We start from the raw sequence: 14,187 nt of genomic DNA on the forward strand, positions 1-14,187 counted from the left end.
TGTAGACTTAATACTTCCACAAGTCATGCAGTGGGGCATATCTTTAGGCTGCCTCTGAAACTGTTTTAATGTTAGTATCAGAAAAAGCTTATTGCAGCATGCAGGGAGAACAAGAGGGAACAAGAGACATGCTTTTATCAGCCATATCTGTGCATCAACAAGCACCGCTGGGCTTGAACTAACAACCTCTTTGCACATCTACAGCAGCTCATGCATAGAAAAATCACTTGTTGCATGTTTAAATTCCTCGCCAGCCTTCCCTACCACTAAGAATCCATCTTGTAATTGCACACGGTCCTGAAGGGGAGAGAAGAGGGGGAGCATGCCAACATAGGCTGTTTTGCCCTCAAACCAAGGCAAACCCTCCTCACAGCTCATTAACACCAAGGCAAACCAAGGCAAACCCTCCTCACAGCTAATTAACACCCCACATAATGGGACTAGTCACAAACCAGCAAATACAGGTCCCTTATATTGTCATATTAAGCTGTAATATCCTTCATAAAATATCAAGGGTGGCAGCTGTATCTTCCCTGGCAGTTCAGGTGTTATTTCCTTTGTTTCCTCCTCACCTGTTTGTTCACCCCACCATTCTTCTTCCTGAGCAGTTCTTGGGACTCCTAAGTAATGGCTGCACTGCAAAATAGTATGTTCCCTTCTCACAGATTCACAGACATTTAGGGCTGGAAGGGGCCTCATGAGATCATTGGGTCCAGCCCCCCCTGCTCTGGGCAGGAAAGACTGCTGGGGTCATATAACCCCAGCAAGGTGTGCGTTCAATCTCCTTTTGAAGATCTCCAGCGTCATCTCCTCTGGTTTATCTGCCCCAATGTCTGATTTATCAACCCCTGTGTCATTTTTGGCCCCTCCTATCCATCATCCCCATGTCCAGGATTGACACTCTCTGCTTTCCAAAGTGCATCCAGCATGCGGGGGTAAAGCCAAGGACCAGGGTAAAGCCAAGGACCTGGCCAGACCCCTTGTGATAGGATAAAGTTTCATAGATTGTAAGGCTGGAAGGGACCTTGAAAGATCATCGGGTCCAGCCCCCCTGCATTAGGCAGAAAAGACAACTGTTGTCAATGAGTGACCAGCCTTGCTATGGTGTCTTCTGCCACGTGGCACAAACTCTTAGGGGTCTTTTTTTTTCTTTCTTCTGGCAGCCCCCTGGAGGTGTTCTTGTTGGGATGCTGATTTCAGATTCATCTCCCCAAGTTGTGCTCCTTATTGACCTCACCCCAGCCATTTCCCTGATTCATGGTGAGAGCCTCTGGCCAGCTGGCATCTGCTGGAAGGAGCATTTCCTGCATGGCATCTCCATTCAAGTCCTGTTGAAGTGTTACGAAGAAGTGTAGGAGGCTAGTAGAGGATTTCTGGTGCCAAAGATGAGGGAGGGAGTAGATAATAGGATAGGAAAAGATGGCCCCTGAGGAACTGTGGGAAGTCACTGGAGGATTATCAGTACTCAGTTTAAATAGCCTGTGTCCACACTATGAAGTGGACAGATTGAAACAGAACCCAGGCTACAACCTGTACATAACTTCACACAGGGTCAAAGCAGCTGCAAATTGGGTCAGAGGTCTGTGAGTGGTCATGATATACAAGTAAAAGCTAAGACCTAGGGAAGAGCCCTATCTGTGCACACAAACACACCTGCAGCATGTGGATAAATAAATCCCTCTTCTATACTGTATACCAGGGATCGGCAACCCCTGGCACATGTGCCAAAGCATGGGATTTGTGGCAGTTTTGCTCAGCATGCCATGGAGCCGGGCTGTTCCCAGCAGGCAACTGGGAGTCTGCAAGCCCTGCTGCAAACAGCCTGAGCTCCATGGCTGGCAGCAGCTACCCAGAGCCTGAGCTGGCTTCACGGTGGTGCCAGCTTCTTTCCAGTGGTAGAGCTGAGGGTGAACTGCGCTGTGGGCAGGAGCAGGCGGGGTCAGCTGTGCAGGGAGGGTGATAGTGGCACAGGTGGCAGTGGAGGGGTGGTTACAGAGGGGCTAAGGTGAATTTTGGGGTGCACCCAAAAGCTCCCTTAGCACTGCCCCTGCAGCTGGCTGACGTGATGGGCGGCCTCTGGACCAGGAAACTACAGTGCTGAGAAAATCAAGAATACACCTCTCTGGACAAGCAGGAACCTTGTTCTCTCTAAGTTAATCTGGTTATTAGCAGGGTGTCTGTGCCTGCTTTATTTTAGGGGTTCCAACCTATTTTCTGCTGCCATGGCTTGTTAAATTGTACTCTGACCATATAGCACCTGCCAAACAAAGACAGACACACTTGGGGACATATGGGGCTACAATGAAGGAATATGATACTGTCTACTTTTGTAAACTACCAATCAGTTTCTTTGCTACTGCTCTTGTTTTTCTATGGTTATGAGAGTTTTATACTTTATTAAAAGCTTTAGATACAACCACCTGACAGTTCTGCCTTTCCCAAGGACTTGCATGCTGATATATTGTACAATGAATCCAATTTACTAGCAAAGAAAAAAAAATTAAAATAACGTATTGAAAGCTATTACAAGCATCCCAGCTGCCAGGAGGAAAATGTGCAAATGACAACCACACTGAGAAATGCTATGATGCTATGGAAGTGTTATGGTTACCAAAACAGTGTCACCAGGCACTGGTAGTTGGGCTGTATTCTAAGTTTCATGGGGGTAGATGGAGTAGGCAACACCTCTCCATTTTAAGAGGTCATGGAGCAGTCTGCAGCCCATCCACTATCCCAACTGTCCCGTGGCTGTATTCAGTCAGCATGTGTGTAATTGCTAAGCCATGCAACAGGATCCTCAGTGGCCATGTGCAGTTCCTGTAGTCTGCCACTGAATTTAGTCAGTGGGCAAACATTGACTATATGTGACATGGTGTATGCTTTGCCACAGCTACAGTTTGGATTGTCGCGAAGACCCCAGTGGTGGAGATTGGCTGCACACAGACCTTGCCCTGTCTGGAACCTATTCAGCAAGTGCCACTGATAGTATGGCAGGTTGAAGCCATGTGGGCGGGTTGTAGGATCTGTGATAAGGAACTTCTTTGGTGGTAATGTTGACCTCCATTCCTCACACCAGAGGGTCTCCACCGTGTGGTCCTAGAGTGGTAATCTGCACCACAGTGAATGTCATGATGGTAGACGTGCAGCTGGTAGATTTAAGAGATCATCGTATAGCAGTAGGCTGGGATTGGCATAAATCATCTCCAGTAGCTTGCTAGTTGCAACTTCCTATTGGATATGAAAGGGGACAATGTTGCTCAGGACTGGGAACGATGGTAGAGGGGTCGGTCAAAGAGTTCACAAGATGATGTGCATTGTTGAATGTAGCTGCATATGAACAAGTTTAGTGTGTGATGACCAGTTCCAGACTGGTGCACAGTACTCTGCCATAGAATACAAGATGGCAAGAGCTGACATCCTTAGGGTTGAAGATCTTGTGTCCCACATTGACCCAGCCAGCTTGTTAAGGAGGTTGTTGCATGCCTTAACTTTCACTGCTGTCTTTTTCAAGTGTTTATGGTAGCTTAATGTCTGGTCTAGCATCATGCCCAGGTAGACGAGTTGTGCTTCATGCCTCAGCCTCTGCACATTTGGGTAGATGTTCAGTTTCTGGGCAGCATTGTCATTGTGTAGGTGGAAAATATCTTACTGACAATTGCCTGGAGGCACTGCATCTTGCAGTTGTCAGCCAGCTTTGGCTCTTCAGAGTATGTTCTAGCTACGGAATCCACTGCAGATGTCATCAGCATGAATGAATTTCCATGACTGGGCTTGCGACAAGTCATTGATATAGAGGTTGTACAAGGTCGGAGCAAGCACAGATCCCTGAGGCAGTCCTTTTGTCTGTCTTCTCCAAGTACTTGTCTTCTCACCCATGTACACCCTGAACCATCAATTGCAAAGGAGTAGTTTGACAATGTCAGTCAGCCATGCACTCTATATGCAGGGTCCAGGATGCACTCTATATGCAATGCCTGCCCCGAACAGACTGTGTAGCCTGTGGCATCCATTCTGGCTGATCTAACATCCATGCTCTGCATGGTACCCACTCCAGCTGTTGCAGGACACATCACATACAGTGCCAATCCTGGATTGGGTATCAGAAACACTGGATCTGGCATAGGTGGAGGAGATAGGGCCCTTGGGCCCAGTGGCCTAATCTGGCCCATGGATCAGCCTCGCATCACTCATAGATTCATAGATTCACAGATTCATAGATGTTAGGGTCGGAAGGGACCTCAACAGATCATTGAGTCCGACCCCCTGCATAAGCAGGAAAGAGTGCTGGGTCTAGATGACCCCAGCTAGATGCTCATCTAACCTCCTCTTGAAGACCCCCAGGGTAGGGGAGAGCACCACCTCCCTTGGGAGCCCGTTCCAGACCTTGGCCACTCGAACTGTGAAGAAGTTCTTCCTAATGTCCAGTCTAAATCTGCTCTCTGCTAGCTTGTGGCCATTATTTCTTGTAACCCCCGGGGGCGCCTTGGTGAATAAATACTCACCAATTCCCTTCTGTGCCCCCGTGATGAACTTATAGGTAGCCACAAGGTCGCCTCTCAACCTTCTCTTGCGGAGGCTGAAAAGGTCCAGTTTCTCTAGTCTCTCCTCGTAGGGCTTGGTCTGTAGGCCCTTGACCATACGAGTGGCCCTTCTCTGGACCCTCTCCAGGTTATCTGCATCCTTCTTGAAGTGTGGCGCCCAGAATTGCACGCAGTACTCCAACTGCGGTCTGACCAGCGCCCGATAGAGAGGAAGTATCACCTCCTTGGACCTATTCATCATGCATCTGCTGATGCATGATAAAGTGCCATTGGCTTTCCTGATGGCTTCGTCACACTGCCGGCTCATGTTCATCTTGGAGTCCACTAGGACTCCAAGATCCCTTTCCACCTCTGTGCCACCCAGCAGGTCATTCCCTAGGCTGTAGGTGTGCTGGACATTTTTCCTCCCTAGGTGCAGCACTTTGCATTTCTCCTTGTTGAACTGCATCCTGTTGTTTTCTGCCCACTTGTCCAACCTATCCAGGTCTGCCTGCAGCTGTTCCCTGCCCTCCGGCGTGTCCACTTCTCCCCATAGCTTTGTGTCATCTGCAAACTTGGACAGAGTACATTTGACTCCCTCGTCCAAGTCACTGATGAAGACATTAAAGAGTATCGGTCCAAGGACCGAGCCCTGCGGGACCCCACTGCCCACACCCTTCCAGGTCGAGACCGACCCATCCACCATGACTCTTGACAGGGCCATATGGGTTTGGCACCCCTTATGTAAGAGAATAAGACTATTCAAAAGGGAAGTGGGTTGATATTATTTGTGGAGTATAGATGTTAGTAGAGGGAACAAGCACTCTTGCAATTTTTACCAGCAAACCGGTGTACCAAACAGTATTATACACTGCTGTGAGGTCAAGGAAAACAGTGCCTGTCTTGAGGTTCCTTTGAAAACCATTTTCAATTAACATTCTTAGTGCAAGTGCTTGGTTAGTGCACAGGTACTTCAACTTTGTGCACATGTGGCTACATTGGCTGCAGGACATGGTACCATAGGGGAGAGTCCCTGGGTGTCTGAGATGGAGCTGGGACAGGTTTAGGAGTTGGGGGTCTTCATCCCAGTGATCATCAAGGTGCTCAAACAGCTCCCTCCACTACTGGCAGTCCTAGTCACTCATCCTCTGGTCATGCTGCAAAACCTCAGAGACTTCCTTCCTCTCTCCATTTTTCTCCCAGTCCTGCTCTTCCTTCTTTTGGTTCGTGAGCCTCTAGTCTGCCCTGCATCTGAAGTGATCATGTATTTCACCTCAGAGCCTTGGCTTTTCCCCCGATGAGTCACAGCCCTCTCCCAAAAGGGCCTGGGTGAATGCCTCAACCCTGTAAGGATGGGCAATAAACAAGGATATTACTTTTTGTTCCTGCAAGGAAAGGAAGGACTCTCCTTTTAATATCTTCACCATGGCAAGGCCACAGGCTGATACTTCTATCTACTTTGCAGGTTGCTATTGCTTCTCCACATGTTGATTTGTTCCCAAGTTGCCAACTCAGAAGCTCACAAGTACAACAGAGTTCAGATTTAATTAAAAAAAATTAGAAAATACCCATACGAAGCTAAAATAATGGTGTGAGGAGGAGGGGAAAACTGACTGGACTTGGGGGATTTTGCCATCCAGACCACAGTGACTATTAGTTTTAACATTGTCAAGCATGGGATATTATTCCATCCCATGAAAACCACCCCTTGCAAGAGGGAAGGAGAATGGGAGGCCATCCTCAGAGACACATTTATACTGAGACTGACCTTTGAAGCCTGGAGTTTGGAGATTGTAAAATTCAACTGTTCTGCACTGTTTTGCATACACCAACACATACAGACTTCACTTCATTCTAGGCAGACAAGGTTCCTTGGGTGAATCTGATATCTTTTATTAGACCAACCCAAATAGTTGGAGAATAGTTATTAAGCAAGCTTTCGGGTTCAAAAACCCTTCGTCAGGCTAAGGAAGTTTCAGCAGTTGGTGTGTGCTCTTCCTGGATGGAATGAAAAGTAAAGAAGCCACCGGCTGGGCTGGGGAGTCAGTTGTCAGGCAGATTATAATGTGTCATATATCCATTGTCTATATTTAATTCATGATTTTTAGTATCCAGAAGGCTGATCAAATGGAGTTCATAGGCTCGTCTCTGGGAAGTGTCGTGTAAGTTTCCTTTGAGGATCAGGACGGAGAGATTGGAGAGATAGTGGCCCTCCTGTGAGAAATGTGCCCCCACCGGTAATTGGGTATTTCTGTCTTTGATAGATTTCTGGTGTGCATTCATTCTGGTGCGCAGTTGTTGCCTATGAACACCATATTCTCAGCTATGGAGCCCTGCTGGGGATTCATGTTGGGTGATGACTGCATCAGCCACTGCGCTGCTACTTGCCCTGTCACTGTTGGGCCTGTCACTGTTGGGCCCAGAGCCAGCCTGCAAAGCTCCTTGCAGTCCAGACCCAGCCTGGGGGTGCAGGTGAGTTTGACACCTCTAATTTACATTATGGAGTTAAAACAAAGACACTTGTTTAATCTGGTATTTAACTCAAGCTGTATCTGCTTCCTTCCCAGATTTGAAGAATGACATCTTTTGTGCCTAAAAGCAGGTCTAACATTTCTCTCAGCTATAAAATTTGATCCAGAAAAAGATATTACCTAACAGTCCAGCTTTTCACATATTCACTGGACTCTCATGGCTACAACACTACAGTACTGCCTCTGTGGTTAAACAAAACCTCCAGAGCCCAAGGTAACACTGGACTGCTGCATTGCAGACTGTTGGTGTGATCGGCTGTTGCTGCAGTGGCAGCTATTTTTGTGCCCCCTCCCTTCCCCATTTCAGGGTGTTGCCTACCAGTCACCCCCTCAGTTACACTACTGGATACGATCGTTTGCTCCTTCTGATGGGCAAATTGTGGGCACTTGACTGCCACCAGTAGCCCCAGCACCATTTGTAAAGCCCATTATTTGAACTAGCCACATTATTTGGGGCACAGTTTTCTGCCCTCCATCCTTGGATAAGCTATTTAGCTGCATTAAATCCCCTCATAAAAAAACAAACCCTCAACCATCCCAACACCAACAGCAGACTGGGCAACACTAAACTGGTTTGCAAAGGACCTGTAGCATTGTGGGGGTTTTACAGATAAACATCATTACAATCTGTCCATTATAATACAATATGCAAACACAAATGTTACACATGTCAGTCACTTGTCACACACGTCAGTTCCTGCTTCACATGATGACAGGTGTGACCTTTCAGAGAGATGGGTGTCAGAGTAATTCTCCATTTTCCAGCAGCCTGCTCAAGCCTCACTTCCTATTAGAGGAGAGCAAGCAATACCCTCTGCTAGTCAGTGGTTGTTGCTAATGGCTCCGATCCTGGTATAAGTGGCTCTTGTATGCTGTGTCTGAGAGCTGGCTGAGAGAAGTGAATGTTGTACAAGGACAAATTTGCAAACATACAAGAGTGTGGCGTGTACAGTAAGACATGAAAGCCATTTCTGTTAGGATCTAAAGGTAGACAGCGCATTGAGTGGAGCGGCTCTTCCAAGGACTCCGCCACTGCCCGCCCTCCCACCCAGTGTCTGGTGTATTCTTCTTATGAAAGGAAAAGCCAAAGGGCAGCTTCTTGTGACTGCTTGTCACAAGTAGCCTCCCACTGAGGGAAGAAAACAATTAAGGCCTCCATTCCCCAACAGCCTTGTCCCCTGGTCCTCCTGATTCACTTGGGCTCCTCCACTATACCTTGCTGCTGCAGCTGAAGTGCTTGTTGGTGTGCGCTGCGGAGGAGGTGCTCAGTCAGGGCCGCAGCCTCAGAGCTCTCCAGAGGTTACTGCTTTGATGACACATTCAAGATAATCTACTTCTGGCAATAGCTTGCCTCAGAGAAGTTAACTTCTTCCAACTCACTGCATGAAGGGACCCCATATAACAATAAGAAACAAGACCCAGGCAAAATCTGATACAAACTTTTCCCACCGGAGGGTCCAGCTACTGTTTCACACATCTCTCTACTGTCTAAGAGAGTTTCTGTGATGGCTGGCTGAGGCTCCCCAAGGTGTGCAGATAGACTGAGCACATATAACTCTTCTCCCCAGCCTCCCTTCAGATCATCAGCAAGGTTAGCGCCCAAAACCATGAGCGCTGAAACCTGCAGCCTCTATCAGCTGAGCAAACACCATTAGTTAACTGTTCCCCTATAGGTGCCCTAGCCACCAGGAAGAGACAGGCTGGAATACATTTATCTCATGCTACTCCCTCAGCAGAGCTTGGGTAGTGTTTTGGGAGGCCAGCCTTTTGTGCCAGCCTTTCACTAGTTGAAGGGTCCTAGGCTAAAAGAAAAGCTGGTTCAGTGAAGGACAGGTCCAGAACACAACTAGAGAAGCTACAGAGAAGGGCAAGAAGAGAAGTGTTATGAAGGGGTTTTCACATGTGGAGTGACTAGAGAGGCTAGGCCTATTCTATTTAGAAAAGAGATGCTTGACGGGGGACATGATAAGGGTTTACAAAATGCTAAATGGTGAAGAGAAAGTAAATAAGGATTTATTATTTGCTATCTTGCACAGTACAAGAACTAGGAGTCATAAAACGAAACTAGTAGGTAGTACATTTAAAAGTAACAAAAGGAAGTTCTCTCACAAAACATCTGGAACTCATTGCCACAAGATGCTGTGGAAGCTGACAGTTTAGCCAGGTTGAAAAAAGGGATTGGACACATTCTTGAAGGAAAGAGGCATCAGTAGCTATTGAGCATGGAAGCTAGAGATACAGCCTCCAAATCAAAACTTCCATGATTCTAAATGCTGGAGGCTACAAGTGAGAGAGGAACAGTGGAAAAAACCCTGGCCATACCCAGTTTAATTTCCCTTTCAGTATCCACTCTTTGCCTGTGCATGACACAGGAGACCTGGCAAGATGGACCTATGATCTGACCCAGAAAACAGCAGTTCTTATGTTCTAGTAGCACATTATTCCTTAGAAATGTTCAACAAATGGAGATGGTTAAGGGCATTATGAAATGTGTTAGTAAATGCAGCAAACCCTAGAAACAAGCAAGTGTCATCGCTTAATAATGCTGTGAGATCATACCACTCCCATCCCAACACACTGGAGGTCAGTGAAAGCCAACAAATTCCTTTATCCCTTCAGTTTTATCACACAAAGATAAAATTGCAAGCTTAGGGCCTCCCCAAGGAATTTCTTTGGGGCTGTCAGAAAGTGATTTTGGGGCACTGTTCTCAGATACAGTGCATCCTCAATTCCTCCTGCAGTGAATGGGAAATCCAGATGCTTAGCACCTCTGAAAATCAAGTTTTCCTTTTGATGGCTAAGGATGGATAAAATATCTAACCACTGAAACCTCTGAAAACATTTGACTTCATCTCTGTGTGCCAGGCTGACCCATCGGACTGGGTGTTCATTGGTTTATTTGACCATTTACATGCAAGAGCCATAGAAATGTTTGTAAACCAAAAAGGTCAGAATATCCAACTGTGAAAGAGAAGGAAAGAAGCTGCTGGCAATATTCAGCTTAGAAACATTAATGTCAGGAAACAAAGCAGACGAGTAGTTGCAATTCCACATTGAGTGATTTGCCATCAGGGAACAAGCACTGCAGGAAAGGGAGCTCAGTGATAATGGCTAGGCAAGGTCAGCAGAAAGCTACATGAAGCACTGCTGGGTAGCCTAGGACAGTTAGGTACGGGACATGAAAGGGAATGTTTCCAACAGCCAAACATATTGGAGGTGACAGGGGAAATGAAACATGAGCAGGAGGAAATAATGGAAGAGTCATCACCAGAGAAGAACAGGAAAGGAGGACACATAGGCTGGACCTGGGATTGCATCCAAGGGTCATTGGAAGGTGGACACAGGGAGGCAGTTTGCAGTGGAAGAACAGCAATCTGTTTCCTAGCCGCAAATGGGGAGGTTCATCTGGACCTACAAGGTGAGTGGCTCTCGCCTCACCATACTCAAAGTTTAGAGTGGTGGTGAGCAACGTTTGGGAAGAGGGAGCCACTTTAATAGAGCTTAGCTCCAAGCACGGGCTGCTTCCAACTTGGCCACTGCAGTCACTGCCCTTCCCCACCACCCTGCAGCGCCACCACCATCTCTTTTACCTCCCACTTTGCTGCCACATGGGGGAATCCCCCTTCTGAAATGCCACAGCAGCCCTCCTGCAGCCAAGGTTGCTGACCCTGGTTTAGAAAGTAAATGTGTGGGTCACTGAACTGGCACGTGTGTCTTTAATGAAATGGCTATTAGAGGTGTGCAAAATTTCACCGGGCGTTTCGCTTCGATGCTGTTTCGGCTCATTTTGAGCTCAAAACAGCAAAATCAAAATTAAACGAAAGGCTTCAAAACAGCCTCAAAATGAAATAAGGGCACTTGAAACATTTTGCAAGTTTTGAAACGTTTTGAGTTTCAAAGCTGGGCTTGCTTGAAGGGAAACAGAAACTAAGGCGAGGGAGGGGCATGAGGAGGGAAGGACTACTCTGATACTGACATGTGTAGCTGGGCAGTGACTGTGATTCTTCCCTGACGTCCCTTCCAATCCCAGTGCTCTGGGGGAGGGATGGAAAAACAGTTGCACCTTAACACACACACAGTCACACATGTCACAAGTTTTGCCTGTCAACAGCTTGAGGTGAAGTTTCCCAGAAATCCCTGCATCTATCTCCTTGAAACTTGGCAGGCTTTGTGGCTTCAGCAGGGGCTAGCATGCCTGCAGTTTTCACCCCACTGCACTTTAACACACACATGTGACATGAGTTTTGCTTTCAAGACTTTAATGTGCAGTTTCCCAGAAATCCCTGCACCATCCCTGCAAGTTTAATCCAAATCAGGCAAGAAATGACAAAGTTATTGGCATTTTCGTGCTTCCCCAGTATAGCCTATGGGCAAAACGTTGAAACAGCGAAACAGTTTCAATGAAATGAATCAAAATAGCGCTTTCAAAACGAAACAAAACTCAAAACGAAACACTGTCCTGTTGAAACAGCAAAATGGAAGTTGAAACAAAATGGTGCTGTTTCACACAGCCCTAATGGCTATAACATGATTTGCTGTGGCAACAAGTGACAGGCCTTAAGCTACAAGTAACAGACATTTTTAGAACCCACAAAATCCCAACACAAATTCTCCCGCGGACAACCCATCTGCTCGTGAATGAGAATCAAAGGTCTGCGTCCATCTCTTCACACCAGCTCCTACCAGACTCCTGTCACAACCCAAGGGTGTGATTTTGTTTTGTGTGTGCTTTGGCACCACTGAATTATTTTCCCGCCGTTTTGGAGCTTTCTTTGCAGGGCGCATTTCTTCTTTGCAGCATAGAAATGCACGTTGCAAGGAGTTCCCGCCATTTGTATTAAAATTCGAGTCCCATTATTGGCTTGTGTTAAAATATTCCCACATGGCGGCTAGCGATTGGCTTGCTAGCCGTATAAGAGGCTTGAGTGGTTTCCGCCCAAGTTGGAGGACTCCACAACCATCTGGAGAGAGAAAAAGAGCAAGAGGAGGGCTTCACGTTTTGTGAAGCACTCTAAGCACTGCGGAGCCTATTGGACCCAGCGTGAATATCAAGAAGGCAACAGGGGTCTGATCAGCCTCTAGCCTCTCCCTGTCGCCAAGCGCAATCCTTGACGTATCCCTCTTCCCTGCGCGCAAGTTCCACAGAGCCTAGCAAACTTTGTGTGAGTCTATTCAGAGCTCTCTACTTTGAGTACTTTCTTCGGTTGGCGCGACGGGCTCGCGGTTTAGAGCCTCCAACTGGATGGGCTAGAAGAATGTTCACGGGAAGGAACTCTAGTCCGCCTCTCTTCTTTTCTATCTGTAACCGCAACTCAAGCAAGTTTTCCTGCCTGCACCGCCACCATCTTCGGTGTAAGTAAACTAATCTTGAATCAACCATTACGCGTCCGTGCCTAATTCTAGCGTGTCGCCTGCTTTCTCCGACCCAGCGTGCCCGGGCTGCTGGCCACAGCCCATGTAGCGCAAAAAAGGGCCCGGATTGCTCCCGGCCCGCACAACTCCAATCAGCCAGGGTCATTTGTTGCTGCAAAAGATGAAATGTTAATCATCTGCCTTGACAGTGGCTGAGTCTATGTCTTAACTCATGTTGGTACTTGCCATTTTGTCTTGCACTCCAATAGGGAGAGGGACCATTGTTGGATGAATCTGAAACCCAGAAGATGTGGACTGGACAAGTGACTGGTGAGCCTGGAAGTGACTAAGGAACTTAAAAATGCAGCATACAAGTGTTTCTCCCCTTCACGCCATTGTCTGGGGCCACCCAACCTTAAATAGCAGCACTGGCTTATGGGAAATTTGGCCCTGTAGCTATTGAGCTGTTCCAAAGAAAATGTAAGATGTTCACTTAGCAAAGCAAAATGAAACAAAATCTTTCTTCTATTGGCTTTTTTTCTCTGAATGAGGCATAGTTTAGTCTACTGATTGCAAGCCAGTGCTCAAATACTCCACAGACGTTTCCCATTACCGAGACAGCTTCTTGTCCTCCAAGACTCCTGTGAACCTAGCCTGAAAGAGAAGCTGATGTGGTGGGTAGACAGAGACCCTTTTCCAGACTGCTGACAAGAGCTGGCTGCTTTAAAGCACTGCAGAATACTGCTGAGACCACCCAAACGGACATGTTCTCACAGGGGTAGGAGCGGAAATGTATCTGGGGGAAGTGGGGGAGCTGGCACTTGCATGAATGCACTTCACATTCATCTAAACTGCCCAGCAAATTAACTCTGTTGAGATATAATTATACAGCATGAAATACACCCAGGAGAGATAGGAGACAATCATGACTGTTCATTGGTTCTACAGCATCTAGCACAAGAGAGCCCTTGTGTCGCTGTCCTCAGACACGTTCATATTTTGTAAGAGAAAATAGCTCTTTCCTATCTTGGGGGTTGGATTGCCCTGATTTTTGGAAACCACCTGGAAAAGGGGAGGGAAGAGGAGGAGAAAAAAGCTCCCCTCTCCAATTGCTCTCCAAACTGGCAGGGGTGGCACAGGGGCTCGATTCTGGAGTGGTGCCAGCACTTTATTCCAGAAATCAGCCACAGAAACATTATCTGGCTCCACTCCCACCCCTCCTCTCCTCTCAGCACAGCTACAGAGGGAGCTCTGGGCCCCCCTGCAGCTTCCCAGCCGCAGCTGTATCACATTCCAGCCAGATTGTGTAGGTAAATTCAGGGCCTTGTCTACATAACAGAGCTGCAGGATTGCCCTAACTTTGGACTGATTCTAAACTGGCTTAGTTAAGGAGTGCAAGCCAGTGTGAGGACACACTTACCTCAGCATAAAACTGGCTTGCTTCACTTTAGCCCAAGTTGGTTAAAGTAACACTGAAATAAGACACCAGCATCCGTGTACGGGTTTGCACCACATGAGCTAAACTCATTTAAAAATTGCACTTGGTTGCAGCCACCTTGTATAGACTGTAGCCAAGAGAATAGCAGCACTGCCCAGCACCAGCTCTGTCTGCTTATGCCATGGAGCCGCATTAGCTCAGAGCCAGGGCAGATCAGAGCCCACGAGCTGGTAGGGTGCAGGAAAGGGTCTTCTCGGTGCATGGATCCCACCAGGAATTATCCAACCACCGCTGTTCTTCCTCTTTCTCAATTTGAAGTTACGTATCAAACAAATGCCCTTGTCTG

This window comes from Alligator mississippiensis, chromosome 1 (genome assembly GCF_030867095.1).
Source record: "Alligator mississippiensis isolate rAllMis1 chromosome 1, rAllMis1, whole genome shotgun sequence".
In the NCBI taxonomy this organism is placed as follows: Eukaryota; Metazoa; Chordata; order Crocodylia; family Alligatoridae; genus Alligator; species Alligator mississippiensis.